The 16,886-nt window shown below is 41.2% G+C and overlaps 1 long non-coding RNA gene across 2 annotated transcripts in view; it reads left to right on the forward strand.

Moving 5' to 3' along the window:
* The window catches only part of LOC116597821, a 41,379-nt gene that overhangs the window by 18,304 nt on the left and 6,189 nt on the right, over positions 1–16,886 (forward strand). For both annotated transcript variants that reach the window (XR_004288795.1, XR_004288794.1), the window contains exon 2: positions 13,315–13,404. This is a non-coding gene — a long non-coding RNA (uncharacterized LOC116597821). The remainder of the gene's footprint in view (positions 1–13,314; positions 13,405–16,886) is intronic.

Genomic DNA, 16,886 nt, shown 5'->3' on the forward strand with positions numbered 1-16,886 from the left:
TGAGGTAATTGTGAAAAATTTTACATCTGTCCAGATTAGGTTTTGCAGCTAAATGTGTTCAGGTCGAGTCAGAACCGACTGCCAGCAAGTTAAGGGAAAATGTTCAATTTTTAGAGCTTTTTCGATTTGGGGATTTCTGACGAGGGGTTGCAGATCTGTACAAACCCTGGAGCTAGAATTGACTCCTCAGTCTCTTTTTGTTTCCATCCCTCTAGTATCTAAGCCATTTCCAAGTATTCTACTCTCCTGGGCTATAAATATCTTTCTTAATCTGTACCAAACGGCAGAACTCTCACTTTAAAACCATTTCTTGAGAACCCTCTTTTTGGTAGATACATTCCATTCATTCAGTTAACATCCTTGTCTTTTACTGCTCCTTTCCCCCCAAGTCTGAACTTCGAACTTTATTAGGAATAGATTTGTATTATTGGCCTTGGGTGAAAGAACACTGCCTTGATTTGTCTTTAATATGTACATTTGCTTTTCCCCTCCTTCTGTATTGAATAGCGCAGAGGAAGGATCCTGTCATATGATTCTCTGTTCGCTAGCTGCGCACAACAGGAGATTTCAGCAGGTCATTTGGATGATGATAGGAGCAGAACAAAGAGGACCAGACATTGACCCCAAATGGAAGCTTTAGTCACTTCCATGACCAATGGCTGTACTCCAAACCTGTGTTCAACCTTCTTACAAATGGGATTGAAAGAGAGTGAACAGATCAGTCTGCACATATCTCTTTGTCCCCATGAATATCATTCAAACTTGTTCCATCATAGGTGAAGATCATCTTAAAAAAACAATGAGAAAACTACATTTTTTCAATAGTGCCCTGAGTAGAGTTACTTGATGGTGACAGTGATCTTTATATGTAGAAGACTACTGAGAGGAGCTTCTGACCACTGCTAGTGAGTACTGGTGACTGGGGAGGAGTAGTTGGCAAGGGAAATGAGGCATTGCCTTTATTTCTGCTCCGTTTTGCACATGCTGGTCGCTGTCCAACTTGGTTTAATTTGGCTTCCCTCATCACTGGAAAAAACTTCCCCAGAGTCACCAGTGGCTTCCATGTAGCTAAATTCAAGGGATATGTTTTAGTCTTCATTGAACTTAAACTCTCAGAAGCACTTTATGCCATCGTCAGATCCTCCCACTTGAAATACTCTCCTCCTGTGGCTTTCATGACAAACTGCTCTCCTAGTTTTCTCTTCCACCTTTTACCTTTTCTATTTAGTCTCCTTTGCCAGCTCATCCTTCCCTATCTAATCAGGAAATATTGGTGTTTGCAAATTTGTATTTCCAATCCATATCCCTCATTTCACCTCCAGGCTGTGTACCAGCTGCCCCTTTCAGATCTCTTCATGGGTATGAATATATCCAAAGTGGAGCTCATGACCCCTCCCCCCAAAACCTGGTCTTCTCCCTCTGTGTCTGGAAACAGAATCATTATTTGCTCTCTTTTGCAAATAGGGCACCTGGTCATTGTCTTGGTCTACTAGAATATCTTCCCCAGTCCCCATATTCATTGACCACCAACTCCTGCTGGTTTTACCTCTGGGGCAACTCTCTTGCCCACCACATTTTTTCATCTCCATCGCCACAATGCTAGTCTTATCTTCCATCGTCTTCTCATTAAGAATTGCAGTCCCATTGCTATGGAGGGAGGAAAGAATGGAAGTTAGAAAGAAACCAACAGTCTCTGTTGTGATAGCTATAGGTCCATACCTGTTAAGATAAGTATAATAGACAATATGCTTCTCATATTTGCATGTTACTGTTTAATATTAGACTATTTGGAAGAACAAGGAAGGGTAATACATCCTCAAGGCTTTTGGCAAGAGTTCCTAGTCCTATGTCTAAAAGACCACAGTGGTGGTGGGATGGTGGCACCAAGTCTATGGTGGGAGAAACAAATGAGACCTAGTTCCCTCCAGAAGCCCTTTCTGCCCAGGGATCCAGGGAAAACTGCTATGTCCCCCAGGTATCTTGAGCCATGTATTGGCTCAGCCTAAAGGATTCCCTCAGCTCATCTGTGACCTGTGACCCTGCCCTTCAGTGTGGGGGTGAGGTTTGGACAAGTTCGTGTGCTGTCTTTTCCTGGTTTTCCCCTGATAGCTGCCCAGCAATGGATATTGCCCCTTGAAGTAGATTTGCAACAGGAGCCTAATCCAAGCCCGTAGTACCCTACATCCAAAAAGTCTTACTGGAACTGTACTGGTCTTGCTGGTGTTGTCACTTATCCTTATCACTTACTGAATTTGGTGTGTATGATACACCCGAAGTCTCACCGCAGAGAATAGTGTCACGGTCACTCTTAAGATCAACCTCATAGAAGCAAGTGCAACAGCAGTTCCAAACAGTGGCTCTCACCTCCCAAATCTGCTCCTCTTCCACCTATTCCCATTTTGTAAATGCCGCATATGGACACTAGTTATTCACACTGAAAACCAGAGGGTCATCCATAATCCTGTCTTCTCTCTAACCACCTCCTTCCACCCTCATTAAAACATTGAGTCCTTTTGTTTCCACTGCAGAGGATTCTTGGACTCTTTTTTTACTTCTTCCTACTTTCACAGGCACCACGCTAGTTGAAGTCACTGTTTTCAGGTCCCATTTTCTATCTAGTCCTTTGTATCAGCTCGCAACTTCCCTCTGCCATTCATTCTCTGCACAGAAGTCCCAGTGATATTTTACAAACATGAATTATATCATGTCCTTTCTTTGCTCACTGTACTGTAACTCCACTCACTTCTTTTAGTTATTTTAAAATCAACGTCCTCTTTCCTGCCTCAGGGCCTTTGCATATAATACTGTTTCCTCTGTCCAGAATCTTCTTTTCATCATCTGGTTAACTTTTTCCTCATTTCTAAGACTTAGATTAAATGTCATTTCCTCAACTTCCCAAGCTAAATTGAATTCCTCTCAGTCTTTTGAATTACCTTTCAACTTTTGTATTTCACTGTTATAACTAATAGCTATACTCTTATTTTTATGATTAATTGCTTAATGTCTCTCACACCAACAAGACCATAAGCTTCAAGAGGGAAAAACCATATCTGAACTGAACACCATTGTAGACCAGCAAATAGTAATATCTTTGACACAGAGGAGGAGTCCGTATTAGCTCAAGCTCCCATAATAATTTACCATAGACTGGGCGGCTTAACAGAAATTTCTCTTTCACAGGTCTCAAGACTAGGAGTCTCAGATCATGGTCTGGCAGCTGATGAAACAACTTCTTAGCTTGCAAAAGGTCACCTTCTTTCTGTGTCCTCACATGGCCTTTTCTCAACACAGATTCATGGAGAGTGAAAGACGGAGCTATCTCTTATAAGGCCTTATTAACTCTTATAAGACCTACCAATATTACCATATTAGGACCCTCTTATGACCTTATTTAACTTTAATTACCTCCTAAATGCCCTGTCTTCAGATACAGTCACACTGGGGGTAAGGTCTTTAATGTATGAATTTTGAGGAGATACTATCCAGTCCATAGCAGACCACAAAAGTGTTTGTTGAAAATATGATTATAAAATATAGTCATTAGTGAAAAATTACTTCTGATAAATTGACAATTGATTGCTTATTGCAGTTAGGTTTCATGAATGTGAAAAATTTTTTTTTTGAACTTTGCATTCAAGTGCAATCATCTTAATAAACATTTTATGTTTACTTCTTTTTTTCTTCCCTTTACTTTGATAGTTTTCTATAATGCAGAATTGGTATCTAGATATGTACATGGCAAAGTAAAAGAGAAAACATTTTTGAAAAGATCAGATTTGAGGAGGGATTTTGAAAGTTAGATTTCTTTTGTCACTTGAATTGAAGACAGTTAAATACTATATTCCCCTTAATTCTGTTGCATAATTGACTTCCTAGACAAACCAAGAAATAACCCTGGCTCATTAAAAGTTCATAGTTAGTATTTGTCCTTAAAGTAATACCATGAGAACCTCCACAAAACATTTTGTGCTCTGTTTGTTTTTACTTTCTAGAGCTAATGCTTATTTATTTCCTGGGATTGCTTCTTCTCTCTTCTTCTTCTTCTTCTTTTTTTTTTTTTTGAAGGAGGAGGGGGCTATCTACTAATAGTGGCTTCATTCCAACTGAGGAAACTGGTCTTCCCACATCCATTAATGACAAACTGTAATACTACTGCTGGACTAGAAACTATCCATTAGAATCAATACAGCTCCCAGGGTTATTAGAGAGCACATATGTTTTCTTTGTTTCTCCCTCCACCCCCTAAGTCAGTGCCCACAAAGTATTATGTGAAGCTTTAGCTACTTTGTGTACAATTATGCAACTGGTTTAAACTTATTTTGGCAAAAGTGTAGTATATATATGTGGTATGGTAGAGGGTAGGCATTTAAAATCTCTTGGAAAAGATATATTTTCATAGAAAGTACAGTTACTTACAGTTTCTGGAAGTCACTTTCATGTAGATCACAATGGGTAGTTGATATATATTCTCATAGAAGCTAGTGACTCTGACAAGGCATTTTGTAGAAATGCGACTGTAAGTGGGTCCAGAGAGAAGTCATAAGTGGTTACCTGAGGTAGTCTTTGGAGCCATCAGCCTTAAGAGACATGACAATCAATGGCCAGTACCTCCCACCACAGCATGCCTTTCATCTTTTGTTGTAGCGTTTTGTCAGAACATAGCTCTGGCTGAAGAAATCCCTCTGGGCAAATATTCTGTGGGTCTCTGGTTAGCATCTTGACTTTGGGAAAGACATTTCACAAATCACAAGATGGCAAAAGGTGGTCCAAAAAGGAGAAACTGGGTGACGAGGGTCAGAACTCCAGCTTTGGTCCTCATTTTGTGACTGCTTCGATGAGTGACCGTGAGGCAGACTACCACTTACAGGCTCTGTGACTGTGGGCAAACTATTTGACTCTCTGCCTTGGTTTCTTCATCTATCATGGGAATAATGACAGTGCTTACTTCATAGGATTGTTTGATAATTAAATTAGCTCATACCTAGAAGGCACTGAGAATGATGCCTAGCATATAGTTAGCATCAATGTTAGCTGCTTATTTTCCTCTTTTTTCATTTATTCAGTGATTATCTCACTTACTTGCCATCAGTGAATGTGGTTAATAAAGCATTAATATCGCCCTGAGAAATGTCTAAAGTAGAGGACAGAAATGATCACTTCGTGCATTAGCTTCTAACATAAATGAGCAAGGAAATATTTTCAAGTATGAAAAGTTGGGCACCATCTGGTCAACTTCTCCTTCCATTTAAAAAAATTCTCCTCTGGATGCTCATTAGTGATTTCTACCCTTCATTTGGGCTCTATCCTCCAATTTCCCTTCCATCCCAACTCCTTGGTTTTCTTTAACGTTTTTTTTTTTTTCCCCCTTAGGAAAGTGAAAGAATAACAGCTCCAGCTAGAGACGCTTGCCTGAAATAGCACTGGCACATAGCAACTTCCTTTGTGGGTTTCTGCCAATGAGCCCAGCAGGCCCACAGATCCTGGGTATGCCACTGGGTCCCCAGGAACAGGCCCCTGACCTTGAGGCTTGGCAGCAGGCCCAGGCTGTTCTGAAGAAAAGGACGACCCCCTCCAGAGACCAGACAGGCACCACCCATCTTGCTGTCGCTGGAGTCCTGTGCCAAGTACAACACCAGGAAAATCTCTTTTTCATTGTTTGATTTTCCATGGGCTTTGAAAAAGTTCCCATTTCTTATAGCCAAGTCCAGAATTAAATTATACTTCACTGATAGCTGATGGGAAAAAAAATCCCATTCAACTTCCTGAGACTCTTCCAACAGGCTTTGTTTGTGGCCTCACGGATGGTGTTTCTGACGTGCTTCAATAGCTCCTTCCTCAAATCCCCTTCACACATGCTGACCCTCACTCTGCTCTCTGGTATAAATTATTCATCTAAGTTCTTAAGCACTAGGCAGACATGGCTGAGGACTGTTTCCTTCTCTGAACATGAAGTAATTGATGTTTTTCTGCTTTCCTGCCATGTGGCTAGGGAACTATTAAAATGGGCTTGTGTTTAATAGTCAGTTTTTGTTGGGTATTATAGCTCCATGGTTAAGCCACACACTTCCTACCTCCAAGTGATGTGATGGCCCATGAGTATAGAAATTCTCCAAGAGCTCTATCTTCATACTTCTCTATTTCCTTTCCACGTCATCCTTCTTAACACAGAGAGGCAAAATGGCAATAATATGGGAATTTTATGTTAAAAAACAACAACAACAACCAAAAAACCCCTCACAATCCAAAAAAATCCCCTAAGAGATTGCTTTCAATTTCCCCTCCCCCTTCTTATAGCCCACGCCACCACCAACAGTGACACCTAGTGGTCAAATATAAGTCTCTTCATTCTGAGTTGAGCGGCTAAAAGCTGCTACAGAAAATAGTACTTCCTTGGGAAGCCTTTCCGTGAATTCACAGACAGATAGATTTCTTATAAAGCATAATATGTTATTTGGGGGTGGGAAAGTGCACAATTTCTGTTAAGAACATATTGGACCTTTTTATCTGTTCTCTTTATAAAGTTTCTTTAGACTTGTGCTTGCATGTTTCTCCCCCTTAGGTAATGGCCATTTGATTTTATTATAACTTTAATAGTTGGCAGCTGCTCAGCAACATTTTAAATTCTAACACCTATACTATATAGCTAAAGATAAAATATTTTTAAGTGAGTGATATTATAAATCAGCTATTTGTATAAATCTGTCTCAAACTCATGGAACCACATTTACTGGCAGAAATGGTTCCCATTTAAACAATAATAATCTCCAGGAAGAGATGAGAATTTTTCTCTTAAGTTTTTTTTAGTAAATGAGGAAACCTAAGAACATCTATATTTTTAATGAAATCGTTTAGAGGTTATACAAATATGGGAAAATCATGAATCCTTTCTTACAACCTTTTTATTTTTAAATAATTTTAAATAATTTCTGGTTATTTAAAATTATTTTATTTTATAGTAATAGATGCACAGGCAGTTGCAAAAAATAGTACAGAGGGGTTCTCCATACCTTCACCCATTGTCCCCATGGTAACATCTTACATAGCTATGGTACCTTGTCGAAACCAGGAAAATGACATTGGTACAATCCATGTAATTTATTCAGATTTCATTCACTGGCAGTTGTATATGTATATAATTCTATGCAACTTTGTCACATGTACAGATGTGTGAAACACCACCACAAACAAGATACAGAACTGCTCTATCACTACAAAGATATCTCATGTTACACCTTTATAATATTAAAATAAATGATTGAGCCCAGACTTCTTGTCGATGACTAGGAGAAGGCATGTGTATATATCATCATTATCATCATCACAAGCATTTATCAAATGCTATGGCCTGTGTTGTGTTAATTGCTTTATATGAATTATGTCATTTAGTTTTTATAATAATCATTTGAGGTAAAGATTATTTACCCCCCATTTTTTGCAACTTCATTCATTTCAAAGAACAGCAAGAGTAGAATTAAATAAAGAAAAATGATAGTGCATCTGGTGTCTTGCCCCCTAACACACCAAATGAGGTTTGCTCCAAGCTCAGTTTTAAATTTGATACAGATTTAGTTCAATAAATATGGGCACTGAGCTAGGTGATGAAGGGATTCCAGGTGTTGACAAAGTACATTGCTCAAGGTAAGCTCTCAGTTCCCCCTGTTGGTCTTCTGAGATGCTCCTTTCGCCAACTCCAGCCCCAGCTCTCAATAGCACCAAAGACAAAGCTGGTTTCTCCTAAATGGCTTGGCACAGAGTCACTTCTGACAAGAATGAAAGGAAAACTGGGTTCGGTCTTCTCAATTCCTCCTTACTGGTTCTATTTTGTCATTTTACATCTTCAAATACTGGAGTATCTATAGAGCCACAACATGCTGGGAAATAGAACATCTCTGCATCCACTGATGTTAAGAAAGAAAATGTATTATTAGAACGCTGAGTCACTTTCTTGTCTTCTTTCCCATATGGCACAGTCAAATAATAATGCCATTGTGCAGTACAAGACATAAAAATATAAAAAATTGCATGAAAGTTCAGCTGGCAAGAGCTGTAATGACAGTACTAAATGGTTGGCTCCAGGTATAACTTTTTCGAAATATGAGATTTGTGTATCCACCTTTACCACCTGGAAACCTAGCCAGTGGCACAGAATCATTTAGTCCCCCTGAATTTGCTCTCCTACGTAATGTCATTGCCAGGACTAGCATTCTGCAAAGGCAATCTCGTGGTTTTTAGCATGCAGGAGCTCCCTAACCTACTTCCTGCGGCCACTCATTCCATTCTTAATTACCTAATATTTTTTAAATGTCCCTAGAGAGGTAAAAACTGACTTAAAATTATACTTACGTGTAAATGACTGATATCAAATGAGAGCAGGTTGTACAGAGGGAAAAGGTTAGATGAGGGTGGGAGGAAAGAGGCTCCAAAGGGGATACCTGGGGGATGGAGGTGAAGAAGGAGTGGGGATTGGGAGAACAGCATCACCTCCTCATGGATTTGCCCCAAGCCAGCTGTTTATGCAAGGCAGGAAGGGACTATAATTGAGACAGAAAGTGACAGATTTTGGAAGGGAATATACAGGGGGTGAAGGAACACCTTTAGCTCTACTTTTTCCCCTGAAGGCCTCCTGGAGTCTGCAAGCCCCTCATGACACCTCAGAGCCCCATAAAGGATGGAGGTTGCACAGGACATGTCCCCATGAGGAGCTCTGAAGTGAGGTGGCTCTTTAGTGTGGCCACTAGATAATCAGCTCAGATTCGCCTGCTGAAGGGACTAAGGTGACTGAACATGGCCTCCCACAGGGAACCATGGCTCTGAGACCTGGTATGAGGAAGCACCAGGAGAGATGATTGTTCCAAGCATGAAGAGTTCACCCAGGAGTGTAATCCAGGAGGACCCAGTCAGGGTGAGACGGAGTCAGAGCTGTCCCTGGGACAATTGACAGGACCTTCAGTGTCTAAAGGAAGGCTAAAGGCAGGATGGAACAGGGGCAGGGAAGAGCCTGAGGATAAGCCCAGAACTAAGTTTGTTAGCAGACACAACATGACAGGTTCATTTGAAGAGTCAGGAGTGAGGCAGAAAGTGAGTACTGGAAAAGAATTTTCCCAGCATGCTAGTCCACAAGATAGCTGCTCCATAAAAAGGCTCCCATGGTCCTCCTGCTAAAAAGAAACTGGGAAGCCCACAAACAATACTTTTTCTTACAGATTAATTAGCCTATTAAAAGACTCAAGAAATTCTACAACCTGTGTAGCTTTGCTTAACCCATAATTTTCCCAACTAGTCTGATCCTGGACTCCTTTTCATCAGTTATACCTACTCCATTCCTAGGAACACCCTCTGGGAAATAGTCTCCTACAGTTCTTTGCCCCAGTCCAGTTACATGGGCCACCACCCAAAGTCTCCCTGGCCACTGAAGGGATGTCCTGCAGAGCCCTTGCTGTTAAGCACAGGTCTCCTCACCTCCTGACCTGCAGTTCACTGGACACCATCCATGTCCTCTCCCCATGCGGCCCCAGTACTGAAAACGTTTGGGCATCTCTTGAAAGGAGCTCAGAGAACATCAATAACCTGCCATATTGACTTGAAGACTATTGTGACTCTACCACGGGAACATCTTCGATCCATGGGAATGGTGTTTCTCTTCCAGCTGGAGCGAAATGCTATTTGAACTGAGCTTCCCTACCTGTACTTTTCAATTCTGGAAGGTTTTTGTCATTATCGTTTTATTGTGACACCACCTCCAGGCATAGCTGTCAGTTAGCAGCACTTTATTACAAGCTAGTGCCAGCTAATAGACCATGAACCCTTCACTGATAGCTAATACCCTTAGTTACACCTCACCCCTACCGAATAAAGGAGCCGAATTGCTAAATTTGTTTTTCTGAAAGACATTGATTAAAAGAGTTGACAAAGCCCCTTGAATGCAAAATTTCCATCTGTCTCAAATGAAAAGCTTTCCAATCTTCATGTTGTGGGCTGGGGAGAAGGTTTATTTTCCTACTGTGTGTAAGTAATGGATTTTGCCTTTTCTGGGAATCCATCATCGAAGAGTATGTTGAACACTCAAACAATGGCAGTCTAAATTGTCCTGCAGTGACACTAACTAGCTGGAACTAATTCAGAAATGTGCACAGAGCATGATGGGGTAAGTTCGTGTGTGGGGAAGAAGCAGCACACCTCACCTGCCTGAATCATAGCTATCTCAGGACAGATGCTGGCTGGGCCCAGGCTTCCCAGAAAATATGGGAGCCTTGTTATAAATTACATCCAGCTTTGTTTTTTCTTTTCTTTTCTTTTCTTTCTTCTTCTTTTTTTAACAGGCTCTTTGTCAGATAGAAAATGTAAAAGCTCAAATACTTTTTACTTCTTTTCTTGCTGAGAGCTGCAGGCATAACCAGCAGCAACAACCAGTAATTAATCATAGCTCTGGATATGGGAGCACATGTTCAAAGACATTTTCAACCCACAGAAACACGTCATGGGTTTAAAATTTTGCCATAGAGCAGAATCTCTGGAATGAAGCCTTACATTCTTTCAGATTTTGATGTACCTACTGAGTATGGCCGAAGGCAGCTTCTGTAAAGTCATCAAGGATGACAGAATTCCTTTCCCCCCCCCGAGGGATCTAGGACAGCAAGAGTCTCTGGACCACCTTGGAGACAAGCAGCAAGATGGGCAGAGTCAAGCATGTGACACCGGGCTAAATACTAGGCGAGTATTTGGGTAATTCTCTTTCGTTGCAATGAACAGAGTTATGGAGGTGATTTATTGCAAGGATGCTTGTGCGACAGCATTTGAAATAGAAAATGCCCAGGGCTGGAGACAGTTCTAGAAAGTATCTATGCTCTCTGTTGCTCTCAGGAACCACAGGGATACCTTCTATCAGTTTATCTGCTTCTTTTTGTCACCTGTTGCATTTTATCCTCTCTGCGGACTGGCTGCTCTTGCTTTCTCATAACTTCCTCTTCCCTATAACCAGCTTACACATGTTCCCTCTCCATTCTTTTTAAACTTCAGCTCTTATTACTAACTGACTCATTCTCTCGGCATTTTCATAGTTTATATTCTCAAGAGAGCAAATTTAACTGGTCCAGTTAGTGATGTAGGCCAGACCACATCACAGGTTGCTGGCCAGCCTGTGGACAGCCTGCCTTTGGGTCAGGGGTTTACCCTGGGTCTCATCAACTGGGGCCAGATAGAGTAGGGGTACCCTGTTTAACACAGGCTCCTCTAGACCTATCCCTTCAGCAGGGGCTGTGATTGGGTAGAGAATGAAGTGAAATAAAGAAGCACATGGTATAAGGATTTTTAAAAACTCATGGCATATAAACCCCTGAAGAAAAAAGATCTATGGACTCTGATTACTGAGCGAAATCTGCAGCCCACAGAGGGCCAGCGAGATCAAAGGACTTGCTGACAAATCCATCTCAAGGATATCTAGCATTAATAATAAGCAGGATTTAGGATCTGGATTAATTTGTGTAACAGAGAGAAGTTTAAGTTTAACTCCCTTCTATCCCTTTGGAATAGCTGTGGTATTTTGGATGGGTTGTGAACCTGGACACACCTGTCTCCTGTGGTTTCCTGGGACAGTCTGCATTCCAAGGTGTAGCCTACAGCTCCTTATGCATTCCCAGCACCAGAGCTCTCGAGTGCTTCCTGATAAACATTCACAGAGGCTGTGACAGACTTTCCTCCTTGTGTTCTGCCCACCCTACCCCCATGGGGAGTTCAGGGGAGATAGAAGAGCTGGTCAACCTTGACACACTTCTGTGAAGGGTCATGCTCAACCCTCTCTAACATTAGCCTTCTCAAGGAGGGTCATGGAGTCAAGCAGCCATAGTTATCTCTACCTTACTGGCATCAAGTAGATATTACATTTTTACATTGTCTGCCAGAAGCCTACAATTGGCACAACTTCCCACATGTTTTAATGTGAGAGCCTAAATTCTTGAGGTAGCAAGACACATTGGAAACCAAAAAGAGAATGGCCACCTCACTGTGTTTAGCAAGTTGGAGATGGAGCAGGAAAGAGAGGGGCAGCCGGCTAGTCAATTAGTCAGCTAGCTCCCTCAGGCCCACAGATTTGCCACAACCTCTCATGGAATCCGTTTCCTGCCAATAGCCGATGATAACCGGGAGAAACAAGGCTCACCACAGCCTTGAGGAAGGAGAGGATGGCAAAAATCAACAGGCACTGTAATAACTGAGGACTCGTTTCCTCTGACAGGTGTCAGAGAAGGAAGAAATTGCTCCTGGAAGCTCACAGTGTTGTCATGGTCTGAATTCGAAAGGCTTGTAGGTTACGCCTTCACTAGCATGTCCCTCCTAATGACCATCCAAATGTCCTGACATCCGTGAGACTTGGACTGAGCAATATTGGTGGGAAACCACCTTCATCCTCACATCCAAAGGCAATGGGTGGCCCTATCAGAAAAGCAAGGCTCTTAGTTTTATCTCTTTTTTGGATAGTCTGAAGAGACGTGGGATTCTCACCTCCTGGCTGTCCAATCTAAGGCTGATAGAAGTAAACAATAGCTACCTCGTTTAAGACTCTTTTTTCCCCTTCGATTCCTCTGTAGAAAGCAAGCAAGCCAACAAACAAATAAAACCCAGACCAAACAAACAAGCCCCAAGCAGGCTGGTTATCTTGATCAAGATATCTAATCTCTCTGAGCCCGTTTTTCCAGCTGTAAAATCCAGGGATTGGACTTTGTTGAAAAATCCCCTCTACTTCTAAAAGCTATGCCATTTCATATAAAATATTCAGAAGCCATAGGAAAGAGGTGGGAACACATTCTTTTCCCTGATGGGCCATCAAATAAGAAGAGTAATGAGTATTTGGGTGCAAGGTTCACAAGAAGCCTGACTTACAGACTTAAGATGCCTAATTAAATAGTGGCCTCCCCAAGGTTACAACCTCCTTCCTGTCGGTGTGTCTCTCCACTCAGTGCCTGGTACTCCATAATGCTATGCATCGGGTGGGCTCCCTGACTGCTGTTGACTTAACTCTTAACAGACTTTGTTTTTCTCTGAGGTGGATCCTAGACCTGTACATCAGGCCCAAGGGGGTGTAGGCATAGGCTTGCTGTAGACATGTGCATTTGTTCTATTCTCTTCCTCGGTGTTCAGACCAGCATTGGTGGTGGGAGCTAGATTTATGAAGGGCTGCTCTCGTTTTGGCAGCCTGGCTTCCTTGCTCAGAGTCAGGCTGCCCTGGGATGTTGATTTTTGTTCCTTTGCCCATTGTTTCCCTGCCCCTTATTTCTAATTTCTTTCTTTTTCTTTTTCTTTTTCTTTTTTTTTTTTTTCCAGAGGCTGACGTGGTTATTTCCACCCCAAGTGCTTGGCCCCACTCTCCAGCTCTGGGCTCCGTAACCCATGGCAACAAGAGAAGGGAAGCAGGTGATCACACACCACACACATATTCACGCTCTCTCTCTCTAGCTCTGGCAGTCTAGGGCACACAAAGGGAAGAGTCTTAACGGGCTGCAGTGCCAATTAGAGACACAGGCCTCATGGCTGGTGCCGAGGCTCAGGGCTTCCGGGTCACGAGGCAGCAGCTGGTGGGGAGCAGCATGGCCTCTCCTTCTGTTTGCTCCAGCTCCTCGTATTTCTCCAGGGCAGCAAAGTAAAATCTGACCTTGTGTACACAGTTAAAAATGGCTTCACGGCAGTCCGTTCCCTGCTAGCCTGGCCTGGAATCTTATTTTATGTTACCGTGGAGATTGGCAGAATTGTGCCAGTGAGTCATAAGTGAGCTTACATATATGTAAGATGAGAAGAAATTTCTTTCCACCTAATTTTCCAAGTAGAAATCGTAATTAAGTCATTTAAAATATAAACTCTCACCCCTGTCCCCTCTCATATTGATTGGCTCTACGAAGTTTCAACCCCGTTCAACAATTTTCTTTGTTCCTTGCCAAATTTTCTAATTAGTTTGACCTAGGGAGAGAAGAGTCCAGTGATTGACCCATGCTCAAGTAGTAAAAATCCCCTTTCTGTTCAAGGACTAGAAATACATAGTAGATGGGTTCTTATCCTACTTGATTGTAGGTTAATGAATAAGTCATTTTAAATAAGCATCTTAAGTAATACATATAAACTCATGTTTATATGTATTACCACTTTTTTGGTGTAAGGCCAAGGTCTGATGCTTGAAGGTCAACTCAACTTTGTTGTACTATACGCTGTAATAACGATAATAAGAATTAATAATAATAATCATCTGTCTAGATTTTTATGGTTTTTTATACAATAATCTCATTCCCATCTCATTTGAAGGCAATAACTTGTCTATTCTTTCCAAATAATTCAACCTATTTTTCAAGGAAAAGCTTTATTTCCTTTACATTCACATTGCATGGGTTTATATAGTATTTAATAAAATTATGAATTATGAAAACAAATGCAACTGACAAAAACTTGTTTGGGAATAAGCCCAAGTATTATTGATAAATTGGATACCTAACTGTTGGGAGCAGAGGTGTGTAGACATTCAAGAGAGCAGCATTCAGCATCACAAGGCAATTAGGAACTCCTAGCCATTCCACCAAGAATGGGATTGTTGAATGTGATTAGTAATACTAGAAATGCAAGAATATGATTACTTATACCAGGAAGCTAATACCAGCATGGAACTAGGCAACCCCTTGCACTGATCCTCTCCACATTCTCCTGAACCTGTACCATTTCTAAGATCATTTCTTCATATTTATCATTTGGACAACTTCACATTCCCACGTGCTTCTCAAATTCACCATGTCCAAAAACAAGCCCTTCTCATTCTTATAAGATGAAATAGGACATGCTGGTTTTGCTAGTAGGAAAACCCTTTCACTAAAGGAAATCTTAAGCCAGGTTGAACCAAGATGAGACCCCAGAGGCTCAATGTCCATCATGCCCCTTCAGGAGATCCCAAGGAATCTCTGAGGATTTCTAGAATTCTTCAGATCACAGATGGAAAAACCCTGAAATGGAGTATAGGCTTTGAAGCCAGATGGAGCTGAGTTCAAATCCTCACTCTTCCACATGCTGTCCGTGTGACTTTGGAAAAATTGATTATGATCAGAGTCCTAATTTCCTCAGAAGTAAAGTGGGAATAACATAGCTTCTAATAAAAATGGTGAACATGAGATGAAATTCTGCGTGAAAACCACTTGTAATGCTGAGACACTGAGCAGTGAGTCTAAATCAGTTCCTTTTTTTCAATAGTCTAGATTTTTTAATGGCACCCAGTTCCCAAGTTTTGAAGTCTCAGTTGCCACGGACCCTTCCTTGCTCTCGTACTATCACCCTTCACCACATCACTTAGTTATCTGGGAAGTTCTGCATTTTCTAGCCCCTTAATATCAAATCTTTAGCTTAGCTTCCATTTCATTTTCCTGTTACCATTTTAATTCATGCCTCTGTTACCCCTAACTTCCTGCTACTCGCTACCCACAAATTCAACCTACACATTGATGGTCAGTGACCTTCCTGAATCACAGAACTGACTGGACAGATTCTGCTCAGAGTCCCTCAATGGTGTCCAGTAGTCTACCACATCAAATCCATGTAAAGTGTTCCAAGCTCTAGGCTCTTTTTTTTTCTAGGCTTATCTTTGACTACTTCACCACCAACTCCTATGACCAGCCCACTCGGCTCCTCTCTGTTCTCTGACCAAGTCTGTGCCTCTATCCCCAACATCTCCTCTACTTTTCCCTTGCCTTGCCTCTGGCTCCCCAAGTTCCACCAAGACTTCAAGGTGAAGAGGCTTTTTAAAAAATATAATCTCATCTCTCCATCTTTTAAACATCCTCCTTTGACCTCACCCCCCCCAAGTTTGTGTCAGTCTTCCTGTATTATTAATATTTGTACATTTATTATACTCTCATTTATAAGTTTTCTTGTGAACCTGACTCAGGATTTTGCCATAGTAAGCTTCAGGAAATATATCTTGATTGAATATTTTTGATAAACATTTCAGGGTATAGACAAGATTCAAAGAAGAAACAAAACCGAAGTAGATAGCAAGGCTTACTGTGGGTTCATAGTATATGTACTGTCTTCTCCTCAGGGGCCTGGCAATTTGTGACCCTGATAACTGCTTCTGACCTGCCTGCATCCAAACCCTTGCTTTTTTTCACAACAAATCTGAAACGTCATATGATATTATTCCGTAATATAACCATGAAAAACACGGAACATTGCAATGAAATAGTAGAAGGAGAACTCAATTGGCATTACAAACTGAGGAAACCCAAATCTCCCTTATCCTTTTTTATTTTTTTGAATTTTTTATTTTTTATTTTTTAATTTTTTATTTTTCCTTATCCTTTTTTATTAAGCTGGACAGACTGCTGGCGGAGTTTGGGTGTTGGGCTCTGACGGCTGAAGGAAACCATCATTATCAAACAAACATCTGCTTGCTTTCCTCTGCAGTCTCTACCAGCTGTAGCTGAGGCACAGTAAATTTCTCTACTAATTCTATTGGCTCATGCCTGCACTTCTCTAATGTAGAATATTGATTTGTGGCAGAGATCCTGGGCCTGCACAGACTCTAAAGGTGCAAGTGGGCAAAGTCTGATATTTTTAACACCAGAAAAACCTGCGATATGGGGAACTGTTGCCAGAGTTGAAAGATACCCAGGGACAAGGATTGGAAGGACAGAGCTAAGATTGAAAACAATGTATCAGTTCATTGAAAGAGTTCCCTTTAAAGGTGAAATGCTAGGAATCATAGAGAAGAGTAACTTTTAGTCACTAATGGAAGACCGGGTGATGTTGACCCATTTTGAGGGGTAATGAGAATGAGCTGGAATATGTAATAAGCAAAATAGTCATCTTTAGCTGATTATTTGATGTAGAAATTCTACTCAAAAGGAAAGAAAAAGAAGAAGAAAAAT

This window comes from Mustela erminea, chromosome 8, assembly GCF_009829155.1.
Source record: "Mustela erminea isolate mMusErm1 chromosome 8, mMusErm1.Pri, whole genome shotgun sequence".
Taxonomy (NCBI): domain Eukaryota; kingdom Metazoa; phylum Chordata; class Mammalia; order Carnivora; family Mustelidae; genus Mustela; species Mustela erminea.